Genomic DNA, 9937 nt, shown 5'->3' with positions numbered 1-9937 from the left:
GTCCATCCCCCTCCAATTATTCGCACTAAAGATAAGATTTTTGCTGCTGATGAGTTTGCTTCAGATTTAAAAACCGCAGTGGATCAAGTTCGAGCCATTATCAAAGTTGCCCAAGAGCGACAAAAGAAGCAAGCAGATAAACGAAGAAGACCTTTGGCTTTTGAAAAAGGTCAATATGTCTTGCTAAAGTTTGATAAAAGCAGGCTCAAACAAGGTTCTGGTCAAAATTCATCTTTTCCAAAGCTCTCCAGTAGATACTTTGGACCCTTCAAAGTGATTGAGAAAATAAATGAAGTTTCTTATCCACTTGAGCTTCCTACTCATTGGAAAATACACAATGCTTTTCATGTAAGTTTGCTAAAACCTTACATAGGACCAGAACCAAAGGAACCCATTACTGAAGATCCCCCAGAAGTTAAAGAAACAGAGCAACTCTTGGAACCTGAAAAGATTTTGTTTCTCAAGGATCGAACCACGAGAAGTGGCCTTGTGACACGAAAATTCTTGCTAAAATTCAAGAATCTACCCACCACAGATGCACAGTGGGTAGATGAAAAATTCATGAAGGATTACCCAAATATTCTACAACAATATCAAGAAGATTTTCAGCTGAGGACAGCTGAATAAAAGCCAGAGGGCTGTCACAACTCTATAGAAACAGAATTTGTATCCTTTTTCATTAATTTGTCTATATAATGATTTATTAAATTTATTTCCTTTGCACTAATTAGATATAAAGAAAAGTGCATTGGAGCTGGCCACTGATGAGTGGTCATAGGTTATGGTGGACCCACACGGTGGGTTAGAGAAAAGATAGTTCACACTTCCACCTATATGACCCGATTGGGCGCCTGTGACTAGAACTCACGCATATCAGGGTTAGACTCGCACACAGAAAGGATTGATGCCTTGAAGTGTGGGCTAGATCCACTAGAACAGACAGTTACAATCAACAAGATGGCATGATCATGAAATGCTTGTATAATGTGCATGTGTGGGCTAAAAGCTTGAAATGCACATTTCTTTGCATAGGAAAGTCACATGAAGATTCGGATACCATTTTTGGGATGTACACGGAAAAAGCTTTCATATGATACCCATATTGGGGGGGTCCCTAAATTCTAGGAGATCCCTAAATTTTAGGAGGTCCCTAAATTTTAGGAGCCTCGAATTAGCCTAAAAATGCTAGTCCTAAAAAATAGGGATGTCATTCTACAAATAGTAAGTTCTGTACTCTGACTGTGCTTACTAAATTTGGTTGTTTCTATTCTTGACAGTATTCAACCCAAAAAGGAAGGCCATAGAGAAGAGACAAGTGTCAAGACACTTGTCCCACAAGTTTCCAAGTGTCCCACCACTTGTCACATCTCATGACATGTGGCTGTACACTTGTCTTGTGCTACTCCACTTTCCCCTTTTGTACTAGCTCTCCCCTCTCCTATAAATAAGAGCTCGTTTTTCTTCATTCAACATCGTTTTTCTTTGCTGTAAACTCATGTACATCACCCACAGATAGCCAGAAACTGGCCCCATCCATCCCCATCATCATCCCCCACTTCTCCATTATCAAATTCCTCCATATTCCCTCTTCTATCACTGTTGTTTTACAAGACAGCAAGCCTGTAAATTCATTACAGCACCTCCTTCTTGAGCTCTTTCTTCCATTTTAGCTACAAGAAGCAAGCTCTATCCATGTACTGCTGATCAACGATGGAGAAAGGCTGAATTCCCCTTTTTCTTCTCTCATACTGTAAAGAAATCAGTTCTTATCATTGCATAATAGATAATGCATGTGTGTTTGTACATCTTTGCATGATCTTGTGAGAGTGAGAATTACTTCTTCTCACTCTCAGGTTGATTGTAACTGAGCTCTTCCCTAAGGGACTTGGGTTGAGCAGAAATACATTCCTTCGGGGGGGGGGGTTGCCCATCTTCAACCCTCAATCTTGTCTCCATTACTTTTACATTTTCATGGCTGTAATTTTGTGAGTAATTTTCATTTTCAGCTTTAAGTGTTCATTCTCTTTTATATTAAATCTCGAAAACAAGCAAATATCATAATTGTTAAGCATACTACGTTGTTCGGGGCGTTTACAGTGGTATCAGAGCTTTGGCTCGGTCCTCACCCCCAACACTGGTAGTGCTTACAACTATAAGTTTGTTTGTTTTAGCCCTTGCATTGAGTGCTTGAGCATATTTTTTTTCTTTAGTCTCAATGGATCAATCGAGTGCTATCCTTCAAGCCATTCAAAGTCTTAGAGAGGAGAATCAGCAAATTCGTGAGCAACTTCTCAAACTAGAAAAAGTTGAGAATCCCAAAGAATTCAAGGAAAGAAGCCCATCTACTTCAAGGAAACAAAGCCATACCAATGAAAGGAGCCGATCAAGAAGTCCAACTACTTCTAAGAGGCAGTCCCATTCTACTTCAAGAAAGAGATCGCGTCGAAGCTCATCCTCTTCTTCAAAGTCATCTCGCGCCTATTCTGATGGATCCTCTTCTAGTAATGAAGAGTCACACCCTTCTCGTGGAAGACCTCATCATCGTCAAAGGCGTCGACATTCTTCACCCTCGTCTCCATCTTCATCCCCATCAAGCATTTCATCATCTTCAACCTCAATATCCGAGCATGGACGAAGGCATAAGAAGAAGAAGAAGACTAAGTCACTATCTCAACTTGAAAAGAAGATCAAGTTCAGTATGTATGATGGTTCCCGAAATCCTGATCTTCTTCTGAAGTTTATTCGTCAATTTCAAATTTTGTATGGTCGTGACAAGTATAAAGAAAAAGAAAAGATTAAGTTTGTAGCTTTACATTTAACCGACTTAGCCCATACTTGGTGGACGGGGTTGGAATATGATCATGCTGCCCCAAAATCATGGCGGTCCTTTGTTTGCCTGATACAAAGCCAATTTCTTCCTGTTCATTTCAAAAGAGATGTAAAAATGGAATGGGATCGGCTTTGGCAAAGGAAAAATGAGTCACTTGGTGACTATACCAAGAGATTTTGGGAGCTACTTTTGAAGGTCCAACATTTCAAGAAGATCAGCAGTTCGGAAAAGCTTAGGAAGTTTCAAGGAGGTTTGCATTTTAAACTTCGTACTGCTCTTAATCATTATCATTGTTCTAGTCTCAGGGAACTCATTGACCATGCTGAGACATGGGAAATGGAGCACAATGGCAACAAATCATTCCAAAAGAATGATAAGAAGAGAGTAGCTGATGATGAGGAGTATTCAGCCCCAAATGAAGGACAAAAATAGTGGCAAAAGCAGCCACCATCAAATCAAAAGAAGATGAAGCCCTATGCACCTCCTAATGCTCCTCAATTTCGCTCCAATCTATACCCACAAGCAAAGCAATTTTCCGAAGAAGAAAAGCAACGCTTCATGAAAGAAGGGAAGTGCTTTAAATGTGGACAAACAGGCCACATAGCGAAGCAATGTCCAAACAAGGGACAAAGCAAGGTTTCTGACAACAAGCCTAAGTCGCCAGTGAAAATCAATGCTATCAGTGATGTAGTTGCAAACACAACTCACACTCCAGAGACGCGCAAATTATTAAAAGCTTGGGGACAGTTGCAAGGTAAGCAAGCACTATTCTTGATAGATCTTGGGGCGAATGAAAATATTATTTCCTTGCAATTAGCTAAAGAGCTTGGATTAAAGAATGAAGAGATGGACACTCCGGCAGAAGTTCGCCAAGCGTTAAATGCTGATGAAGGTGACACAGTGAAGACTGTGATACCCTACATTGGCAAGCTCAAGTTTCAAATGCAAGGCTACAGTGACGAAGATACCTTCTGTATCGGAGACCTTGATGGTTGCGATGTGATTCTTGGCATGCCCTGGAATCATAGAGTAGATTCAACCATCTTCTCTCAGAAAAAGAAGGTAGAACTCACCAACAAAGGCAAGAAGTACGAGATCCAAGCTGGAGTTTCTGGAGATACCATACCTATGGTAAGCCATATGCAAGTCTCTAGAGCAATTAAGGATTGTGTTCAATGTTGTCTGCTTTATGTCACTGATGTAAAAGATAATATGAATGCTGAAAACCAAGAGCAACTTCAGCTCTTGGAAAAGTATAAAGATTGTTTTTTGGAAGATCTTCCTTATCAGCTTCCCCCAGAAAGGCCAGAAGACCATCATATTGATATTATTCCTGGTAGTTCTCCTCCTAATATAGCGCCATACCGTGTGAGCCGTCCTCAACAAGAAGAAATCAGAAAGCAAGTCGAAGACCTACTCAACCGTGGGCTAATTAGGCCAAGTAGCTCACCATTTTGTTCACCGGTTCTTCTTGTTCAAAAGAAAGATGGCACATTCAGGATGTGCATTGATTATCGAGCCCTCAACAAAATCACCGTGAAGAATCGGTTTCCTATTCCCAGAATTGACGACATTTTGGATCGTCTAGGAGGCTCAAAGGTTTCCAGCCGCATTGATCTAAAGAGTGATTATCATCAAATTAGGGTAATACCACAAGAGGTACACAAAACTGCTTTCCACACTGCATACGGTCTTTATGAATTCTTGGTGGTTCCTTTCGGATTAACCAATGCACCAGCCACCTTTAATCGAATGATGGAGCGCATCTTTAGAGAGCATCGACAATATGTCGGTACTTTCTTTGATGATATTCTTGTCTTTAGCAAGAATGAAGAGGAGCATCATCAACACTTGGAAATTGTTCTACAATTACTACAACAAAATCAACTCTTGGTAAATGGTAAAAAGAGTGAATTTTTCATGCATAAAATAAATTACCTTGGGCATGTCATCTCTTTTGAAGGGATTCAGATGGATCCTGAAAAGATCAGGATAATCCAAGAATGGCCTCATCTTCGTGATGTACATGAGGTGCGATCGTTTCTTGGCTTATGTTCTTATTACCGCCGCTTCATCAAGCATTTTGCACATATGGCTTCTCCACTTCATGACCTTACAAAGAAGAAGATCTCTTTCCAATGGAAGGAAAAAGAGAAGGCAGCCTTCACAAGGCTGAAAACAGCTCTTACTTCTGGACCTGTTCTTATCATTCCAGATCTGGTAAAACCATTTGTGGTGGAAGCAGATGCTTGCGGTGATTGTATTGGTGCAGTGCTAAATCAAGAAGGCCATGCCGTAGCCTTTGAAAGCCGCCGTCTAAATGATGTGGAGAAAAGGTATGACATTTATGAAAAGGATCTCTTAGCAGTGGTTCATGCTTTAAAGATATGGAAACATTATCTTTTAGGCAATGAATTCCTTATTAAAACCGATCATCAAAGCTTGAAGTATTTCAAGACTCAAAAGCATTTGCAGGAGAAACATGCAAGATGGGAACATTTCTTGTCTATGTTTCATTTTCAAATTATGTACACTCCAGGGAAACAAAATGTAGTTGCTGATGCACTTTCTAGAGTGCCTCGCATTGCAACTATTACAGTGGCTCATCATGAAGATTTTCAAATGATGAAGAATACTTATGATGAAGATACTGATTTTGCAGCAGTTTGGTCAAATTTACAGCAAGGAGGTTCTCATCCAGATTATTCCATCAAAGACGGTTACCTTCTCATGAACAATCGCCTTTGTGTCACTCTTCCTGTTCAACAAAAGGTGCTTAAAGAAAGTCATGAACCCCCTTATGCAAGGCATAGAGGGAGGGCAGCCACTCTAAGTGCAATTGAGCGCTACTTTTATTGGCCAACATTACGAAAAGATACACATAACTTCATCGAGGCTTGTCTGGTATGCCAAAAATCCAAATATGATAGGCAGAAGATTCCAGGATTGTTGCAACCTCTTCCAGTGCCCAAAGATCCATGGGAATCTATCACAATGGATTTCATCTCAGGTATTCCAAAAACACCTCAAGGTCATGATATGATTTGGGTCATAATTGATAGATTCAGCAAACAATCACATTTTATTCCATGTCATAAAACATTGAAATCCGCACAAGCTGCAAGACTTTTCATTCAACATATCTTCAGATTACATGGTATGCCTTCTGAGATCATTTCAGATAGAGACTCCAAATTCACAAGTAACTTTTGGCGTGCTTTATTTGAGAATTTGGGAACCACTTTAAAGTTCTCCTCAGCTTTTCATCCTCAAACTGACGGCCAAACAGAGGTGATGAATCTCACTCTTTTGGATATGTTGAAAGCTTATGTTAGTGAACATAAGTCACAATGGGAGAAATATCTTCCATTATTGGAGTTTGCTTACAACAATACAGTGCACTCATCCACAGGGAAAGCTCCAAATGAAATAGTACAGGGTAAAGTGATTCCCCCTCCAATTATTCGCACTAAAGATAAGATTTTTGCTGCTGATGAGTTTGCTTCAGATTTAAAAACCGCAGTGGATCAAGTTCGAGCCATTATCAAAGTTGCCCAAGAGCGACAAAAGAAGCAAGCAGATAAACGAAGAAGACCTTTGGCTTTTGAAAAAGGTCAATATGTCTTGCTAAAGTTTGATAAAAGCAGGCTCAAACAAGGTTCTGGTCAAAATTCATCTTTTCCAAAGCTCTCCAGTAGATACTTTGGACCCTTCAAAGTGATTGAGAAAATAAATGAAGTTTCTTATCCACTTGAGCTTCCTACTCATTGGAAAATACACAATGCTTTTCATGTAAGTTTGCTAAAACCTTACATAGGACCAGAACCAAGGGAACCCATTACTGAAGATCCCCCAGAAGTTAAAGAAACAGAGCAACTCTTGGAACCTGAAAAGATTTTGTTTCTCAAGGATCGAACCACGAGAAGTGGCCTTGTGACACGAAAATTCTTGCTAAAATTCAAGAATCTACCCACCACAGATGCACAGTGGGTAGATGAAAAATTCATGAAGGATTACCCAAATATTCTACAACAATATCAAGAAGATTTTCAGCTGAGGACAGCTGAATAAAAGCCAGAGGGCTGTCACAACTCTATAGAAACAGAATTTGTATCCTTTTTCATTAATTTGTCTATATAATGATTTATTAAATTTATTTCCTTTGCACTAATTAGATATAAAGAAAAGTGCATTGGAGCTGGCCACTGATGAGTGGTCATAGGTTATGGTGGACCCACACGGTGGGTTAGAGAAAAGATAGTTCACACTTCCACCTATATGACCCGATTGGGCGCCTGTGACTAGAACTCACGCATATCAGGGTTAGACTCGCACACAGAAAGGATTGATGCCTTGAAGTGTGGGCTAGATCCACTAGAACAGACAGTTACAATCAACAAGATGGCATGATCATGAAATGCTTGTATAATGTGCATGTGTGGGCTAAAAGCTTGAAATGCACATTTCTTTGCATAGGAAAGTCACATGAAGATTCGGATACCATTTTTGGGATGTACACGGAAAAAGCTTTCATATGATACCCATATTGGGGGGGTCCCTAAATTCTAGGAGATCCCTAAATTTTAGGAGGTCCCTAAATTTTAGGAGCCTCGAATTAGCCTAAAAATGCTAGTCCTAAAAAATAGGGATGTCATTCTACAAATAGTAAGTTCTGTACTCTGACTGTGCTTACTAAATTTGGTTGTTTCTATTCTTGACAGTATTCAACCCAAAAAGGAAGGCCATAGAGAAGAGACAAGTGTCAAGACACTTGTCCCACAAGTTTCCAAGTGTCCCACCACTTGTCACATCTCATGACATGTGGCTGGACACTTGTCTTGTGCTACTCCACTTTCCCCTTTTGTACTAGCTCTCCCCTCTCCTATAAATAAGAGCTCGTTTTTCTTCATTCAACATCGTTTTTCTTTGCTGTAAACTCATGTACATCACCCACAGATAGCCAGAAACTGGCCCCATCCATCCCCATCATCATCCCCCACTTCTCCATTATCAAATTCCTCCATATTCCCTCTTCTATCACTGTTGTTTTACAAGACAGCAAGCCTGTAAATTCATTACAGCACCTCCTTCTTGAGCTCTTTCTTCCATTTTAGCTACAAGAAGCAAGCTCTATCCATGTACTGCTGATCAACGATGGAGAAAGGCTGAATTCCCCTTTTTCTTCTCTCATACTGTAAAGAAATCAGTTCTTATCATTGCATAATAGATAATGCATGTGTGTTTGTACATCTTTGCATGATCTTGTGAGAGTGAGAATTACTTCTTCTCACTCTCAGGTTGATTGTAACTGAGCTCTTCCCTAAGGGACTTGGGTTGAGCAGAAATACATTCCTTCGGGGGGGGGGGGTTGCCCATCTTCAACCCTCAATCTTGTCTCCATTACTTTTACATTTTCATGGCTGTAATTTTGTGAGTAATTTTCATTTTCAGCTTTAAGTGTTCATTCTCTTTTATATTAAATCTCGAAAACAAGCAAATATCATAATTGTTAAGCATACTACGTTGTTCGGGGCGTTTACAGTGGTATCAGAGCTTTGGCTCGGTCCTCACCCCCAACACTGGTAGTGCTTACAACTATAAGTTTGTTTGTTTTAGCCCTTGCATTGAGTGCTTGAGCATATTTTTTTTCTTTAGTCTCAATGGATCAATCGAGTGCTATCCTTCAAGCCATTCAAAGTCTTAGAGAGGAGAATCAGCAAATTCGTGAGCAACTTCTCAAACTAGAAAAAGTTGAGAATCCCAAAGAATTCAAGGAAAGAAGCCCATCTACTTCAAGGAAACAAAGCCATACCAATGAAAGGAGCCGATCAAGAAGTCCAACTACTTCTAAGAGGCAGTCCCATTCTACTTCAAGAAAGAGATCGCGTCGAAGCTCATCCTCTTCTTCAAAGTCATCTCGCGCCTATTCTGATGGATCCTCTTCTAGTAATGAAGAGTCACACCCTTCTCGTGGAAGACCTCATCATCGTCAAAGGCGTCGACATTCTTCACCCTCGTCTCCATCTTCATCCCCATCAAGCACTTCATCATCTTCAACCTCAATATCCGAGCATGGACGAAGGCATAAGAAGAAGAAGAAGACTAAGTCACTATCTCAACTTGAAAAGAAGATCAAGTTCAGTATGTATGATGGTTCCCGAAATCCTGATCTTCTTCTGAAGTTTATTCGTCAATTTCAAATTTTGTATGGTCGTGACAAGTATAAAGAAAAAGAAAAGATTAAGTTTGTAGCTTTACATTTAACCGACTTAGCCCATACTTGGTGGACGGGGTTGGAATATGATCATGCTGCCCCAAAATCATGGCGGTCCTTTGTTTGCCTGATACAAAGCCAATTTCTTCCTGTTCATTTCAAAAGAGATGTAAAAATGGAATGGGATCGGCTTTGGCAAAGGAAAAATGAGTCACTTGGTGACTATACCAAGAGATTTTGGGAGCTACTTTTGAAGGTCCAACATTTCAAGAAGATCAGCAGTTCGGAAAAGCTTAGGAAGTTTCAAGGAGGTTTGCATTTTAAACTTCGTACTGCTCTTAATCATTATCATTGTTCTAGTCTCAGGGAACTCATTGACCATGCTGAGACATGGGAAATGGAGCACAATGGCAACAAATCATTCCAAAAGAATGATAAGAAGAGAGTAGCTGATGATGAGGAGTATTCAGCCCCAAATGAAGGACAAAAATAGTGGCAAAAGCAGCCACCATCAAATCAAAAGAAGATGAAGCCCTATGCACCTCCTAATGCTCCTCAATTTCGCTCCAATCTATACCCACAAGCAAAGCAATTTTCCGAAGAAGAAAAGCAACGCTTCATGAAAGAAGGGAAGTGCTTTAAATGTGGACAAACAGGCCACATAGCGAAGCAATGTCCAAACAAGGGACAAAGCAAGGTTTCTGACAACAAGCCTAAGTCGCCAGTGAAAATCAATGCTATCAGTGATGTAGTTGCAAACACAACTCACACTCCAGAGACGCGCAAATTATTAAAAGCTTGGGGACAGTTGGAAGGTAAGCAAGCACTATTCTTGATAGATCTTGGGGCGAATGAAAATATTATTTCCTTGCAATTAGCTAAAGAGCTTGGAT

The sequence above is a fragment of the Lygodium microphyllum genome, chromosome 18 (assembly GCF_053477565.2).
Source record: "Lygodium microphyllum isolate KBCC chromosome 18, Lygodium_microphyllum_v1.1.10, whole genome shotgun sequence".
Lineage (NCBI taxonomy): Eukaryota > Viridiplantae > Streptophyta > Polypodiopsida > Schizaeales > Lygodiaceae > Lygodium > Lygodium microphyllum.
The sequence above is the reverse complement of the archived record's forward strand: the minus strand, read 5'-3'. Positions refer to the sequence as shown.